This window comes from Esox lucius, chromosome 5 (genome assembly GCF_011004845.1).
Source record: "Esox lucius isolate fEsoLuc1 chromosome 5, fEsoLuc1.pri, whole genome shotgun sequence".
Taxonomy (NCBI): domain Eukaryota; kingdom Metazoa; phylum Chordata; class Actinopteri; order Esociformes; family Esocidae; genus Esox; species Esox lucius.
Window position 1 is genome coordinate 35182134 of NC_047573.1, and position 18703 is coordinate 35200836.

Here is an 18703-nt window from a genome sequence, read left to right on the forward strand (position 1 = left end):
CTCCTCCTGGTTATACTAGTGATCATATCCCTTGTCCCGAAAAGGAGGGGGTGTTGCTAATATTTATGACAGTAAATATAAATGTACTCTCAAACATATCACTGAGTTTCATCCTTTCGAAGTTTTACTCATGAAAGTTAACCAGGCTGATAAATCGTTTTACATAGCTACTATTTATAGGCCCCCCGGGCCATACACGATGTTCCTCAATGAGTTTCCAGAAACTTGTCTAACCTTGTAGTCATGGCAGATTGCCAAAAATTTGAATACTATTTCAATATTCATATGGAAAAGTCCAATGATCCTCCTCAAAAAGCCTTTGAAGCCATAATTGAAGCCATTAATGGTCATATCCCAAAAAACTGTAAAAAACCTTGGCGTTACCCTTGACCCTGACCTGTCCTTTGAAGAACATATAAAATATGTCTCAAGAGTTGCTTATTTTCATCTTCGAAACATTGCAAAAATTAGAAACTTTCTATCAAAAACTGATGCAGAAAAATTAATCCATGCTTTTGTTACTTCTAGACTAGATTACTGCAATGCTCTTCTCTCTGGTTATCCAGACAAATTAATAAATAAACTTCAATAAGTGCTGCACACGGCTGCTAGAATCCTAACTAGAACAAAAAAATTTGAACACATTAAGGACCCAGGACCCCATACTCCCGAAGCACCCTCCACAGGATGCCGCGAGGGACACAGTCAAATGCCTTCTCCAAATCCACAAAACACATGTGGATTCGTTGGGCAAACTCCCATGAACCCTCCATCACCCTGTAGAGGGTATAGAGCTGGTCCAGTGTTCCATGGCCCGGACGAAAACCACACTGAGAAGTGTTATCCCCCTGTAGTTGGAACACACCCTCCGGTCCCCCTTCGTAAAAAGAGGGACCACCACCCCGGTCTGCCATCCCAGAGGCACTGTCCCCGACCGCCACGCGATGCTGCAGAGGCGTGTCAACCAAGACAGCCCCACAACATCCAGAGACTTGAGGTACTCAGGGCGGATCTCATCCACCCTCGGTGCCTTGCCACCGAGGAGTTTCTTGACTACCTCAGTGACTTCAGCCCGGACGAGTCCACCTCTGAGCCCTCACCCTCTGCTTCCTCAATGGAAGACGTGACGGCGGGAATGAGGAGATCCTTGAAGTACTCCTTCCACCGCCCGACAACATACCCAGTTGAGGTCAACAGCTGCCCACCTCCACTGTAAACAGCGTTGGTAGGGCACTGTTTCCCTCTCCTGAGGCGCCGGACGGTTTGCCAGAATCTCTTCGAGGCCAGCCAAAAGTCCTTCTCCATGGCCTCACCGAACTCCTCCCAGGCCCGAGTTTTTGCCTCCACAACCACCCGGGCTGCAGTCCACTTGGTCTGCCGGTACCCGTCAGCTGCCTCAGGAGTCCCACAAGCCAACCAAGCCTGATAGAACTCTTTTCTTCAGCTTGACGGCATCCCTTACTTCCGGTGTCCACCACCGGGTTCGAGGATTGCCGCCTCGACAGGCACCGGAGACCTTATGGCCACAGCTCCGAGCGGCCACTTCGATAATGGAGGTGGAGAACATGGTCCACTCTGACTCAATATCTCCAGCCTCCCTCAGGATCCAGTCGAAGCTCTGTCGGAGGTGGGAGTTAAAGATCTCTCTGACAGGAGACTCGGCCAGACGTTCCCAGCAGACCCTTACAGTACGCTTGGGCCTGCTGAGTCTGTCCAGCTTCCTCCCCGCCATCGGATCCAACTCACCACCAGGTCATGAGAAGTTGACAGCTCCGCCCCTCTCTTTACCTGGGTGTCCAAGACATACGGCCGCAGGTCAGATGAAACGACAACAAAGTCGATCATCGACCTACGGCCTAGGGTGTCCTGGTGCCACGTGCACTGATGGACACCCTTATGCTTGAACATGGTGTTCGTTATGGACAAACTGTGACTAGCACAGAAGTCCAATAACTGAACACCACTCTGGTTCAGATCAGTGGGCATTGAAGTCCCCCAGTAGAACGATAGAGTCCCCAGTCGGAGCTCTTTCCAGCACCCCTTCCAGAGACTCCAAGAAGGTTGTGTACTCTGCACTGCCCGTAGGGACAAACAACAGTGAGAGACCTATCCCCGACCCGTAGGCGCAGGGAAAGGACCCTCTCGTTCACCAGGGTAAACTCCAACACATGGCGTCAGAGCTGGGGAGCTATAAGCAAACCCACACCAGCCCGCCGCCTCTCACCATGGGCAACTCCAGTTTGCCTTGGGAGACCCTACCAGGGGCATATAGCCCATGACAACATAGCTCCTAGGGTCACTCGGGTACTCAAACCCCTCTACCACATTAGGGTGGCAGTTCATGGAGGGGAAAAGATGGCCATGACAAATTATTTTTGTTTACATTTCTATATAATGACAACATAGTGTATATAAAGCTAAAAAATAAATGGATCTTGCCTGATTGCATATAGTGACAGGTGCATCTTTAGTTAGTTATAATAATTAACTCAAGTAGCCTACCTCATCGCGTAGCTAGCTATCTTTAAATGTAGCTATCACTGGCAAGCTTTTCGAATCTCAGATTCAAATAATTTAGTAGATAAGTGATCTTAGTGAACACGTTAACTATCCCTAAATATATAGCTAGAGTTTGTCACATTGAAGCACTTACCGAAATCTTCGTCATAGACCCTGTAATTCTTCCTTCATAAACGCCTGCACTAAATCAATGGGCGTAACTTAATATTAAGGAACCCCCCATATAAAAATATACCTCTGTCTTGCGGTCTGCAGATATACCCTCCTCCTTGGGCTGGGACCACTAACTACTACCTCCTGTATAGTGTACGCCCGAGATGGCAATAGCATCCGGCTGCAGCACCGCAGAATTGGCTGGCTAAAACTCATACTCGATTTATTTATTTATTTATTTTTTTTTTTTTATTTTTTTTTTTTGGGGGTTTTCCAAGATGGCGGAGTGAGTGGTAGCACTTTTGCAGGCTCCGGTAAAAAAATTATTTTTAGTCCTTGCTATGTGATTAACTGCAGTGTAACAACCCCTCTACTAAAAAGATATTCAACGTAGTGTTAATAATTAAGGGACACGACTACAATTTTTTTTTCCTTTCTTTGTTTTATGGAATCATGTCAGACCACGACTACAATTTGGCTACTCTCAACGACGCATGTGACGAGTTTAACATTGAGGAAGAAATGGAAGCAGAGCAACATTCATCCAAAGGAGACAGAATTAACAAAGAACATACGCCGATTAAACAGCCAAATCCAAAGAAAAAGAGACACCAAAGTGAAATTGAGGACGTGAACACTGGCGCTGCAATATTGCATGCAGTACAAACTTTGACCAAAAAAATGGACGAGCAGACGGAACTTTTGAAAAGTTTTGACAGACGAATTGACGCTAACACAACCGCGACTAAAAAAAACCGAGAAGACATATGCGCGCTTCAAAAAAAAATAGGAGACCTTCAGAGAGAAAACAGCTTGTTAAAAGAAGCATGTGTAGAGCAAACCCGATACAAGAGAAGGTGGAATTTGAGGATGATTGGTCTCCCTGAAAAGGATGGAGAGGACACGAGAGAAGTTGTTATCGGGATACTGACAAGAGTTGTTCCAATGTCTGTGGAGCGGTTCCGAGACACCGTGGACACCGTTCACCGGCTGGGAAGGAAAGGCGGCGCTGCTACCTCAAATAACACACCGAGGGCAATCATCATTCAGTTCGGGATGAGAACGGTGCGGGATGAAGTTTGGAAGAAGTCAAAGGATGCGAGAGTGTGTAGAGACATGCACATACGCTTCAAAGAAGACTTCTCGAAAGAAGACCGGGAGGCGCGTGCGAAGCTGTGGCCATTGGTCCAAGAAGCCAGAAAGACGGGGAAAAGGGCATTCTTAAAGGAAGGTTACGCTCTGATCGATAACCGGAGAGTGGACCCCGATTGATCACTCGGTTTGCTATTGTTTGAATGGCTGTCAGAAATTCAGCATGCATTCACGTCTGACTGAAAAATGTATGTTTTATTGTTGGTTGGTATAAACGCTCCGTTTTGTAAGTATTAACACTACCCGCACTTTGTTTACTGATGCATCACTGAACATCCTGGGTTAAATATCACGATGTTATGATCGGAGCATAGTCAATGATAAGTTTTCGATTCCAGATTTTATTTTTATTTTATATGGCAGACACTGAATGTTTACTTTGTTTACATGTTAATTGTTTTCAAAATTGTTCATACTTTGATAATATTTTATTTTATTCTTTATTTATTTTTTAAGTCTACTATCAATAGCTTTATGGCTGCAAAACTAAGAAAAACACAATAAAGTAGACGAAATTGATTCCATATTTAAATAGACCTTGGTTATAGTAGTTCGGTTTGTAATTTTTCTTAGTCTCTCTATAGTGTAATAAGTAGAGGATTAGTTATACTAAACATGTAGATTTAGGACTAATGACTCATTCCTGCACATCCTTAACACTCTTTTGTGCATTGTTTATAGGTTATCTACTTATCATATAAATGTTGTCCTTTATTTCTTTAAATACTAGGGGGTTGAGAGATAGTGTAAAACGTAAGGCTATTTTTCTTTTCTGTAAGGAGCAAAGGGCTAAGTGTGTTTTTTTGCAAGAAACCCACTCAGCTGAGGCTGACACAAAATTTTGGAAATTGCAATGGGGAGACTCTATCTTTTTCAGTCATGGAACATCACACTCGGCAGGAGTTATGATTTTGTTAAATAGATTTCCTGGGAAAATTATTGACCATAAAAGTGACCCTAACGGCTATTGGATAATGGTTGCATTAGAAATGAATGGTATAAACTACATTTTATTATGTGTATATGGATATAACAAAAGAGCTCAGAACAAAAATCTCTTCTCATACTTAAGTAAGTGCTTAGAAGAATGGAAAATGCTTTTTGCAACGGATAGAGTAATAATTGGGGGTGATTTTAACTTGTCCCCTGATCTTTGGTTTGACCGTATACCATCAAAGAGACACTGTCACACGTTTGATGAAATAATGGTTGAATTTAGCACGAAGGCCAATCTTATAGATTACTGGAGAATGAAAAACCCAACCAGAAAACAATTTACCTGGTTTAACTCTTCTAATAATGGCCAGTGCTCAAGATTGGATTATTGGTTAATCTCAGACAATCTAGTTAATGAGGTAGATAGATGTGAAATCTCAGCATCTCCCCTAACTGATCATTGTGTGGTATTTTTGACACTTTCTCCAGGTGGAAGAGAAAATAACAGCAACCCCATATGGAAGTTTAATAATACCCTCTTAGAAGATACTGGGTTTTGTAATGAAGTTAAACAATTGGTTAAAGAAGTAGGTGAATTGGAAATGTGTTCTCTGAGTGAATGGGAATGGTTCAAGTTCAGAGTTAAAGAGATAGCTATTAAGAAAAGTAAACAACTATCAACGCTTAAGAAGATAAAACAAAGGGACATCATTAGTCACATTAATACGCTGTGCGGTAAAGCTGATTTGACACTGGAAGAGCAGACTGAATTAAACAATTTAAAGTCCCATCTTGATGATATATATTTGGAAAAGGCCAAGGGAGCTTTTATTCGTTCAAGGGCTCGTTGGATCGAAGAAGGGGAAAAAAACTCTTCTTATTTTTTTAGTCTGGAAAAACAAAGACAGGCGAAGAAAAAAATTCAGAAATTAAGTATCGATGATGTTATTGTTGAAAATCAAGAAGTAGTAAATGAAAAAATCAAATCTTTTTATGGTAATTTATATAAATCCCTGTTCTCTAAAGAAGATTGTTGTTTTCTCCTAAATAGGATTCAGGGGTTTAAAAAGACAATGGATGATACCTTTAAACAATCTATGGAAGATGAGCTAAGAATTGAGGAACTAGACTTGGCAGTTCGACAGATGTCTAAGGGGAAATCCCCTGGAATAGATGGGATAACCGTAGAGTTTTTATCTTTCTTTTGGAGTGATATCAGGGAAATGCTCTATAATGCCTATTTGGACTGTATCTCAAAAGGCAACCTTTCTCCCACTATGAAACATGGTCTCATCACTTTAATTCCCAAACCTAACAAAGATAATATGTTATTGGATAACTGGAGACCGATTACCTTGTTATGTAACGATTACAAATTATTGGCACTTATCTATGCTAATCGCCTGAATGAGGGATTATCAGTTATTATTGATGAATGTCAATCAGCCTTTATGAAGGGTAGAAATATACATGATCATACCAGATTGCTTTTAGACATGCTTGATTATCGAGATCTCATTGATACTGATGCCTTTATTTTATTTCTTGATTTTTATAAGGCTTTTGACACGGTTGAACATGCGTTCTTATTTGAAGTCTTAGGTTTTTTAGGTTTTGGGAACAACTTTTGTAAAATAATTAAGATGTTTTATACTGACATTTATAGTTCTGTGTCCCTGAATCCTGGTATGACTCCTAGGTTTGAGGTGCTCCGAGGTATTAGACAAGGGTGCCCGATTTCTCCCAAACTGTTTATTCTAGCCACCCAATCTCTTATCATGCTCATTAATCACAACCCCGATTTGCATGGGATCTCTATGTTTGACAAAGAATTAAAAATTAGCCAATTTGCAGATGACACTGCAATCCTTCTAAGGAATAAATTCATGGTTGATGTTGCCCTTGATTTAGTTTCAATTTTCTCCAAAGCTTCTGGATTAACTCTCAATGTTAAAAAATGTGAGCTACTTCCCATTCACTCATCACCGGATTCCATCATCTCTTCAATTGAGGTTAAATCTGAAGTAAAATATCTAGGAATAATTTTATCTAAAAATGCTATCAGAAGGGAAGATGTTAATTTTTCTAACCGGGTAATAGATATGAAGAAATCTTTGAGTCGCTGGCTTACCAGAGATCTCACTATCTTTGGTAGAGTTACTCTATCTAAAGCAGAAGGTATTTCCAAAGTCATTTATCCATGTCACTCTCTGTATGTTTCTTCCAGTAATATTAAGAAAGTCAATTCAATTATTTTCCAATTCCTGTGGAAAAATAAAACCCATTATATAAGGAAATCTCAGCTCGTTAAAGAGTATGATATGGGTGGTATCAAAGCCTTGGACTTTGAATCAATGTTTGGGACCTTCAAGATTAACTGGTTGAAATCATATCTATCACAACCAGATTCTATGTGGTTTCACATTCCTAGACATCTATTTAAACAAGTAGGAGGCCTTGATTTCCTTTTGCAATGTGACTTTGAGGTGACCAAAATTCCTGTTAAATTATCAAACTTCCACAAACAGATTCTCCAATACTGGAAAATGATATTCACCCATAATTTTTCTCCTCATGGATCCACCTTATGGAACAATAGGGTTATTATAATCAACAGGAAGTCATTATTCAGGTATGACTGTTTTGAAAATGGCGTTGTGTTTGTGAATGATATTATTGATGATAATGGAAACTTCTTTGATTATAAAGCTTTATTAGACAAATATAATTTACACATTACAAATAGAGAATACAACAAGATCTGTAAAGCAATACCTGTACCATTATTACAGTTAATTAAAGGTACATTGTTATATACAATAATAAGACCCTCACCAACTTTACCAAATTTAGCTATTGATGGTTGTAGTTTATTTGACCATAAATGTAATAATAAATATATTAATGGTGTTTGGAAATCTAGATTGTTTTTTGATTATAAAAGAGGATTGTATGTACAGGTTCCAAATGTGGATGCATTGTCCATAGGAAAAAAACATTTTAAATTAATCAAATGGCCCATTTCCCCTAAAGTCAAAGAGACTCACTTTAAAATAGTTTATAAGATATATCCGGTTGCTGATTTTCTTAGAAAAAGATTCAGATTTGATGTAGACCCTTGCGTCTTTTGTGAGATGGCTGATGAGACTCTGGAACACATGTTCTTCCTTTGCTCTGTTGTCAATAGTTTTTGGTCTGAGTTACACAATTGGCTGTCACTTAAGATTGATAATATCCCTTCTCTCACCTTGCCACACATCCTCTTTTATATGGATAATGTAGATTCATCAATATCGGATTTAGTTAATATGATCATTCTGATGGGTAAATATCATATTCATTGTTGTAAGTGGAGATGCTCTAAGCCTTCTTTTGTTTGGTTTATAAATGATTTTAAGTTGTTTTTTACCTCATTGAAAAAGATCAACTCTACTAAGATTGCAAGAAAAATGTGTTGTGACATATCAAGAAAACTATTGGTTTGATTTATCTCCCCTTGTGTGTGCAGCTCTAATTGGTGATTTTCTTTTCTTTAGCCTTTTTGCCTTTGACTTGTGTATAGTAGCTCCCCCTCTTTATTTTTTTTTTCCTGTTTGATTACATTTTGTATATTGACAGCATTTGTTTGTAAGCATGTGTTTTCTTTTCCCCGATGAGAGTTTTGTATATTGTTGTATATTGTTTATTTTTTGGCAATAAAAAAAAAAAAAAAAAAAAAAACTCATACTTCCGTTTTGTAATTTCCTGACTCACTCGCTATTTCAAACTGTTGTCACTTGAGTAACCTTAGTAACGTTTGGACAATTCCACCATTGTTTACTTCCGTTTCATAATTTCCCTTACATCAATCTCTTGCTAGGCGATTTTCAGGTCCAAATAAAGTGAATGATATGCGCTTCACACAAGTCAACCGGCACGCAGAGTATGTTGGTAATAGTGTTTCTTGCAGGTGCTGTAGGTTTTTTGTAGATGACTTAAATACCTGGACTAATGTTGTTTAAGTGCTTGATGAATTTTCATTGTTAGTTTGAGTTAACACTGCAACTGTTAACGAAGACGTATGCTTCAAGCTAGTGAGTGGCACCATATTATCCCATACATAATAGCGTGGTTAATAAAAGTTTCGGCTTCAATGTCAGTGCCTGAAAATATACTTAATTTGGGAGAAAATATACCTCAAAGCTTGAGAAATTTGCCTAACTAGCTACGGTAACGACACAAACATAGCAAACGCAATTGCATTGAGTTAAACGCCATTTTTTTAAATTTCTGTTTATTATAGCACACTATGAAGGCTATGACCTCCATTTTTAAGTGAGATTATCTAGGCCGTGTACACACGTTTCAAAATCTCAAATCAACCGTAATTGCATTATTTGTCAAATAAATATTGCAGTTCTTTTCAATATTTTATCCAAATCGTGCAACCCTACTTACACATAATAGAGTTAAAAACAGTACATCTAAATCTAAATTATGACAGTATGATTTAGAATACTTAGCATAGTTAAATAGTATTACTCAACCCACTAACAATATCTATAGAATCACTTCAGACAGACATAAAACAAACTGATTCCCATGTTATGGCTATCCCAACAAAACATATCCATAATGTTATTGACTAGGAATATTACATTTACATTACTAGTATTAGCTTACCACCTGTATCTCTCGAAAAATGTTTTTTTAAGATAGACACCAAAAACAACTTTGTTTCACATGTTTATACCATCCAAAACACTTAAAAGGCTAGACAAATTTTAAGTTGTACATTGCCAATGATTATATTATTTGCATTGATATGCCAAAATGATCAGACAATTTTCCAAGCATTCAAGCTCAACACCAAATCAACTCTTAAAATGTTTTAATGTGGATTAACAAGAGATGTTATCTCAATGACACAACATGTAAAACGTATAAATATACGATCAAAAAAGCCTAATACCCTAAAATTGACATTCTGGGCACTGTCCAGGAAATCAGAGGTCCGTAAAATATCCCTGGAGAACCCCACATTTCCCGTTACTGGAGTATCCCACACAGTCTTTAAAAAAAGCACTCTCTGCAAATTAAAATCTCAAATGGGACACACATTTGTTTCCCTTACATGGGGCATTTTCCTCTTCTAGCAACTCCATCTACTTCGGCTGGCTCCACTCCCTGTATGCTGCCTGATGATTTTATGGTTACAAAATGTGAGAAGCACGGAAGGCACCACCAACTCAGTGGGAACCGCATCTGTCGATCCGGTTTGAAGTTCTGGCTCAACATTCTTTGGAACCCATCCAGCCTCTTGATGACCAGCCTGAGCTGGGGTTGACACCAACGGCAGAGATAATAATTGTGGGTGACTCGATTGCACAGGATGTGAACTAGTCCCAGCGATTGGTCACTCACGGGTATACGGCATTCCTGGAGCTCGCATATGTGATATCAAGAAGAAACTACTGTCCCTGCTGAAAACTCCCAATGTGAGTACAGTCATAACACATGTTGGCTGTAATGACACTGCAGCCCGCCAGTCAGAGATTTTAAAAGAGTACTTCAAAGATCTTTTCTGTGCTCAACGAAGCTAAAAAAAAACAATAGTATGTGGCTGCAGTACCGGAGGCTGCAGTTTCAGGACCCTCGTTATTCCCGACGACAGTGCCACCTAGCGAATTGGATGACCGGAAGGCAGTTTTCGACCCAAGTTGGAGGCTGCTGGTGGAGGCTAGATTTTCATGACAGTGACAACACACTTCATGAGGCTGTGGAGGCTTTCTCAGGATATGTGATATTTGAGAAGACAATTATACCCAAAAAGGTATAATATTTGAAAATATGGGCCCGACCATATTGGATAATTAAAGAACTTAAAATAAAGTAGAAACAAATGTACATATTCCATGGGTGTCAAGATTCAGTGTAATTTGATTCAAGGTAAATGAAGCAAGCAAATTAAGGAAGCTAAATGGTCTAAAGAAAAGGTGGAAAATACATTTCAATGTTGACAGATGTGTGATGCCTGGAGAGGCCTCAAAACACTGTCTGGGACTACAGAGAACCAATGAAAATCCTGCAACATGAGCACTGATGGGCTTAACTTCACCAAAGAGTGAAAGTCAACAAAGCATAATGTCCTCATAACATCAGAAATAAGCTCCTAAAGACCTGCTACAAACAACTGGCCCGTCTTCTGTGAACTTTTCAACTGGTCCTCAGAGGAACATACAGTTCAGCTCTGTGGAAGACCACTACCATCTGCCTTGTGCCTTTAACACCATTCTACCACATCTGTTGGAAATAAAACTACTAAACATGTGTAAATCCTCTACTCATACATCTCCCCGCTCAATGTACATATGCAACATCTGTGATGTATTTCATTGTTTTATTATATGCTGTATTATATATATAAATCAAAGTTCTCTGGGGAAATAAGTTTAACTCTAATCGATTATATTGTATTTGATTTCATGTCATCATTGTAACGAAACATATCTTTGGGTGATGTGGGATGGATGGGGCTGTGGAGAGGATGCACCGCTTCCTTCTGTTCTGCTGCTGGTGTTGAACCTCCACTGCAGGATGGATGGGCTGCTTGAGGACGTTTCCTTTTGCGTGGATGGGCATGCTGGGATGAACTTTGTTGTATTGGACATGGCTGCCAACATTAACCCCATGTCGGTTGAGCGGATCATCTTGTATATACCTGTAAATACACTATATACCTGTATGCGCCTGATGCCACAAAGTTCCCTCAGGAAAAATATATTGTTCTATTGTATTTGTTATGGCTTTTGCAGTCACTAGATCTCAACCTGAAATGTGTCATTTTGGAGAGCAAGACAAGGACGACTCTGGGGGCAGATTGTCACGTTCTGGCTATGCCCCTAGCCATCTCTGCGCTGGGCTCGGGGCATAGTCAGGACAGGACAGGAGGTGACAAATCTAGCCACCTCCAATTCTTTTGGTCTCCCCAATTGGAGGCAGGTGTCAGTCGTTGCCTCCAATTGGGGACCCTATTTAAGTCCCTTGTTTTGCTTTGCCAGTGTGGTTCATTTTGGTTTTGTCTGTGTATTTGATAACCCACGTCACTTGTTGCTTTTGTTTGAGTCTTTTCTTTTCTATTAAACATGGATTACCCTCATTTATTCGACTCTGCGCCTGTGTCCTTCCACAACCCAGCTGCTGACACAGATTCAAGAATATATACACATTACTATTTTTTGAATGTTAACCAAAAACAATATAATAGAATTATTGTTAGGCCTATATATTATTTAAATGTGTCTGAATCAAATATCTGGTCAGAGCAAACAAATCAGCGACAGACTTGTATTCATTCACTGCTCAAAACGAATTGTTGATAACATTCAGACTGCTTTTAATGAATCGCATCGAAACTTCACAGATTTTTTTGTTGTAAACTTTACCGTCATGGAAAACTGCATGGTTGAAATGTCCCTCTAAATGGGCTGTGACCTTGCGCAACCTTTTTGGGTGAAACACAGTTGAGTGACAGAACAGGCAGTGGACGTCCTTGCAGCATGTGGTGCATCTTTTTATATCTGGCAAGGATCTTCCTTCCTGGATGGTTATATGCATCTTCAAAAGGAGAAAGCCTAATTGGTCAAATTGAGTAACAAGAAGTGACATAAACAATAGAAGATATGATATAAGTGATATAATTATAATAAGTGTTATTATAATAATAATAATATGTTATATGATTGTTTGATGTCAGTGGGGGTCCGGATTAACTACAACATGGTTCTTTAATCCAAAACATGGGTCTTTCAAGAATATCCATGAACCACATCAGTGGTTATTTGTATAGAACAATAATTTTTCACCTCACAGATATTTAATCTGCAATAACAACATCAAATATAAAAATATCACTTTGTGGTGGTCCCTAACCTGCCACTGCAGTGCAATTATTAGAGCCAGATCGCAATTATTTTGATAAGTAGATTGTTGTCTATCTACAATATTTTGATTCTGAAATCAAATGTCCGTTTCCATGTCTAGCGAATGCTTGCAGAAGCGTGTTTGACATGCTCTGCGGAAAGTTATATGCTCAGATCATTTTCCCGAAACTTGTTTGATTCTTAATTTGAGTTGAAACCTAGGTTAAAATTGTTTTGCAATACACTGTAATGCCTAATTTCGCAACATTATTATGTTTCAATTGGTTATTTTTCGCATCAATTCTGATTGACATAAGAAAAACAATCAAGCCTCTCTAAAATATTTTGGCTAATATAATAGGTCGAATTTTGTCATTTCAAACAATATTTCCTAATGCCCAATAAATGTATGGAAATAAAATGCAATCCCTTTGCATAAACGTTGTATTACACAATGTAATAAACATTGTAAAACATGTCATTTAATCTTTTAGGCCATTTATATGCATTTGCAAGGCTATTATTCGCTTCACGATTTTCAACGGTGGTTTGGTACCTAACCTGACTGTATGGACATGCGCAAACACACCCCTGCACCATTTTTTTTATGTCGCTCTTGGTCAAATGTCTTCTTTCGGCGCTAGGTTTCATTTGTATTGGATATACGCGCAAGATGCAACATCTACCGATCATTGTGTGTCAGCAACACCCTCCCATTCAAAACATGCATGGGTCGAAATGACCCCTGACGGCACTTCGTGTTAATTAGCATCAATGGCTCGGCGCTTCAAGTGTTAATTACTCAACCCTCCAAAGCCGGTTTATGTTGCAACTTTTCAGAAAGAGGAACCGCAAAGGAACTATCAAGAGTCATAGACATTTCCTTGTTTTTGAAAGAAAAGCTTTTTTGTCCATTGAAATAACATCAAATTTATCAGAAATACAGTGTAGACATTATTAATGTTGTAAATGACTATTGTAGCTGGAAATGGCTGATTTTGAATGGAATATCTACATAGACATACAGAGGTCTATTATCAGCAACTATCACTCCTGTGTTCCAATGGCACGTTGTGTTTGCTAATCAAAGTTTATCACTGTAAAAGGCTAATTGGTTATTAGAAAACTCTTGCGATTATGTTAGCACGGCTGAAAACTTGCTGATTAAAGAAGCAATAAAACTGGCCTTCTTTAGACTAGTTGGTATATCTACAACATCAGTGATTATGGGTTCGATTACAGGCTCAAAATGGACAGAAGCAAACTACTTTTTTTCTGAAACTCATCAGTCTATTCTTGTTCTGACAAATGAAGGTTATACTGTACCATGCAAGAAATTGCCAAGAAACTAAAAATGTTTTACAAAGATGTGTAGTACTCCATTCACAGAGCAGCACAAATTGGCTCTAACCAGAATAGAAAGAGGAGTGGAGGACCTGGTGCAAACCTGAGCAAGAGGACAAATACATTAGAGTGTCTACTTTGAGAAACAGACAACTCACAGGTCCTGAACTGGCAACTTCATTAAATAGTACCCACAAAACACCAGTCTCAAAGTCAACAGTGAAGAGGGGATTCTGGGATGCTGGCCTTCGAACACATCAAACTTAGATTTGCCTGTCCATAACACTTTTTTCCAATCTTTCTCTGTCTAGTGTCTGTGTTCTTTTGCACATTTTTTGTTTCTATTGGACAGTCTGAGATATGGCTTTTTCTTTGCAACTCTGCCTAGAAGGCCAGGATCCTGGAGTCGCATATTCACTATGGATATTCAATTTCTACCTAAATGTTGGAACAAACAAAAAAAATATTTGTACCCACAATTGTTTTTTGGGGTTGCTTTTTTTGTGGGTTTTTCTTTGTATCTCGAACAATTCTTTTGGCAGTTTTGGCTGAAATCTTTCTTGCTCTACCTGACTTTGACTTGGTATCAAGAGATCCCTGAATTTTCCACTTCTTAAAAAGTGATTGAACAGTACTGACTGGCATTTGCAAGGCTTTGGATATCTTTTTATATCCTTTTCCATCTTTGTAAAGTTCCATTACCTTGTTACGGAGGTCTTTTGACAGTTATTCTCTGCTCCCCACGGCTCAGTATTTAGCCTGCTCAGTCCATCCACATGAGAGCTAACAATGTCATTTACTATTTATACACAGACACTAATTGCAATTTAAAAAGCCACAGATGTGCTAAATTTACCTTTAATTCCCATTTTCCCCTGTGTCACCTTGTGTGACTGTAAAAAGGCCAAACATTCAAGGTTATGTAAACTTTTGATCACGGCCATTTGGTTGATTTATGTTATCATTATGATTTAAAAGGAGCCAAACAACTATGTGATAATAAATGGCTTCATACGATCACTGTGCTTAAATAAAATGATCAGTCATATTTTCAAAATCAATGCCAAAATGTCATAATTTCTGCCAGGGCATGCAAACTTATGAGCAGCGTATAACAGAGAGTTAACCATGTTAGTATATACTGATATTTGTAATTAATATTTATTGGGCTTTGTGTAATGACTGAAATAACTTTTCATGAGAAGTTGTATGTTTAAATGTAAGTAGGTTTTGTGTTCAATGTTTTCAGAGACGTGCATTTTGCAAATGTTATTTTGGCCATGTGATTCATTTTTGGTCAGTGATTTAAGTGTTTTAAAAATCTTTATTCTCTTTGGACATATGTAATCAAGCAACCAAGAAAAACTGCAATATCGGTACATTTAGTCAGTTTTGAAGGGAATAAAAAAAAAAAGTTTTTTTAAATTTGAAATAATATTCTAAATGTACAGGCTTTTTACACTTGCCCTGTGCACTACAGGTACATAAATGTATAAATCACACATATATACCCTGTAGCAATTCATAATGTTAAATATTGACAAAATTCCATTTCACTTACTAAAATAGTTAGGTCCGTAAATATTTGAACACTGACACAATGTTCATAGTTCTGTCTCTGTACACCACCACAACAGATTTGAAATGAAACAACTGAGATGCAATTGAAGTACAGACCTTCAGCTTTATTTCAATGGGTTGAACATAAATATTGTATGAAACATTTAGGAATTGCAAACATTTTCATACACCGTCCCCTTATTTCAAGGGCTCAAATGTATTTGGACAAATTAACACAATCATAAATACAATTTTAATACTTTGTTGAGAATCCTTTGCAGACAATGACTGCTTGAAGTCTGGAACTGATGGACATCACCAAACTTTGGGTTTCCTCCTTTGTGATGCTTTGCCAGCTGCAGCTGTCTTCAGCTGTTGTTTTTTCAGGGGTCTTTCTGACTTAAGCTTTGTCTTCAGCAAGTGAAATGTCAGCTGGATCGGGTTTGTTGTTGCAGGTGAGAAAGGACCCAAAAGCAAAATGCAATAATGCAATGTCTTTAATAATGAATGAGTAAAAGTCCAGATGAACAGAAATCCTCTTCTGAAAATTATTAACAGAAACTGCCATCAGTTTAACAGAAAGACCAGGTCTGGCGGCGTCAAGTCTCGGATCTCACAGAGAGGATACGGTATACGGCTGGCGGAGAAAATGCTCAGGCAGGTCGTCAGCAGCAGGCAAACTTGGCAGAGTGTAGAGTAAGCAGTCATTCAGCAAACACAGCGTAGTATATGTACAGACCAGATCCAGACAGGACTCAGACAAGACGGGAACATTAGGTAGGAGAGAGAGCCTCTTGCATAGATAACTCACTTAATAATCTGGCAAAGAAGCAGGGAAAAGGGTAAGCTAGAAGTAGCAAACACAATCAGAGGGGAGAGAGAACAGGTATGGGAGAATTAGCGCGATCGCTGGTTGCAACTAGGAACAGCTGAGGGTGAGTGAAGGTGTGTGTGGTTGTGTGTGTGCGCAATGGAGAGTCTGCGTGTGTGGTGTGTGTGTAAGTGCAAGTGTGGCCAGAAGAGGGAGAAAGAGAAGGATACCAGATTCATGACAGGGTTAAGATCAGGTGATTGACTTGGCCATTGCACAATATTCCACTTCTTTGCCTTGGAAAACGTGTGGGTTTCTTTCGCAGTATGTTTTGGGTTATTGTTAATCTGTAAAGTGAAGCACCATCCAATCAACTTCACTGAATTTGTCTGAATCTGAGCAGACAATATATCCCTATACAATTCAGAATTCATCCAGCTCCTTCGGTCGTCTATCAGATCATCAATAAACACTAGTGACCCAGTGCCATTGGAAGCCATGCATGTCCATGCCATCACACTGCCTCCACCGATGTGGTATACTTTGTATCATGGACCATTTCAAGTCTTCTCCAAACGTTTTTCATCCCATCATTCTGGTACAGGTTGATCTTAGTTTCATCTGTCCAAAAAATGCTGTTCTAGAACTGTGCTGGATTTTTTTAGATGATGGATTTTTTATTCTGATCTGGCCTTTCTATTCTTGAGGCTTATGAATGACTTGCACCTTGTGGTGTAAATCCTCTGTATTTGCTCTCATGAACTCTTCACTTCATGGCAGACTTGGATAATGATATGCCTACCTGCTGGAGAGTGTTCTTCACTTGGCTGGATGTTGTGAAGGGGTTTCTGTTTACCATGGAAATATCATCCACTACTGTTGTCTTCTGTGGATATACAGGCCTTTTTGTGTTGCAGAGATGACCAGTGCGTCCTTTTTTTCTCAGAATGTACCAAACTGTTGATTTGACCACTCCTAACATTCCCGCTAGATTTTATTTTGCAGCCTAAGGGTGGCCTGTTTCACTTGCATTGAGAGCTCCTTTGACTGCATGTTGTGGGTTCACAGCAACAGCTTCAAAATGCAAGGATAGACACCCTTCAGATAGAATCTGAAATATAATTGAAAAAAAGTATAACAAAAAAACATGGTATCAATACAATTGGTACGCCCTGATCATGTAATGTTTATTTTCCAGAAAGTAGTGAACACTGCTTTAAAAACAGTTGGTTTATTTTTACAAGTACCTGGTGCGTGTCTTTACATAGCAAAACTGGAAGTAAGAAAGTGACAGAAAAGTTAGTTTGTACCTCAATTTGCAAAGTCTGCTCATTCGAAATCTCCTAAAAAAATAAACGTTGGGGATATGTATTAAAGTACAATGCAGTGTCTCTTACAGAGGGCTGCACCATCAAAAATCAGCTATGACAATCAACCTAGGCAGTAGAGAATAATGATTTAATCAGTAAAGTAATAAAGTAATAAATAAACAGCCCTCTTTGATTACTATAATGATCCACATGAAACAGGAGTTGGAATCCAGTTGCAGTGTCGTTTATTGTGTAATAACAGGGCAAGGCAAAAATACATAGTTGTGGACAAGAGAAAGGTCAAGATGCCAAATCTCCAAACAGAATGCGAAGGCAAGGTACAAAATCTCAAGGCTGGTAGAATGGTCTATGGACAAAAACAGTAGTCAAAATAGTTATCAATTTCTATGGCTTAGTACACTGAAAAAAATTATAAACACAACACTATTGTTTTTGCCCCCATTTATCATGAGCTGAACACAAAGATCTAAGACTTTCTCTATGTATACAAAAGGCCTATTTCTCTCAGATATTGTTTAAATATCTGTGTTAGTGAGCACTTCTCCTTTGCTGAGAAAATCCATCCACCTCACAGATGTATATCAAGATGCTGATTAGACAGCATGATTATTGCAAAGGTGTGCCTTAGGCTGGCCACAATAAAAGGCCACTCTAAAATGTGCAGTTTCACTGTATTGTGGGGGTCCGGGGGGGGTCTGAAAACCAGTCAGTATCTGGTGTGATTTGCCAAGTTGCTGGATATTGGCAGGACCTGGAACACGCAGTTGTATACGTTGATCCAGAGCATCCCAAACATGCTCATTGGGTGACATGTCCTGCGCGTATGTTGGCTATGCAAGAACTGGGATGTTTTCAGCGTCTAGGAATTGTGTACAGATCCTTGCAACATGGGGCCGTGCAATATCATGCTGCAACATGAGTTGATGGTCATGAATGAACGGCACAACAATGGGCCTCAGGATCTCGTCATGGTATCTCTGTGCATTCAAAACGAC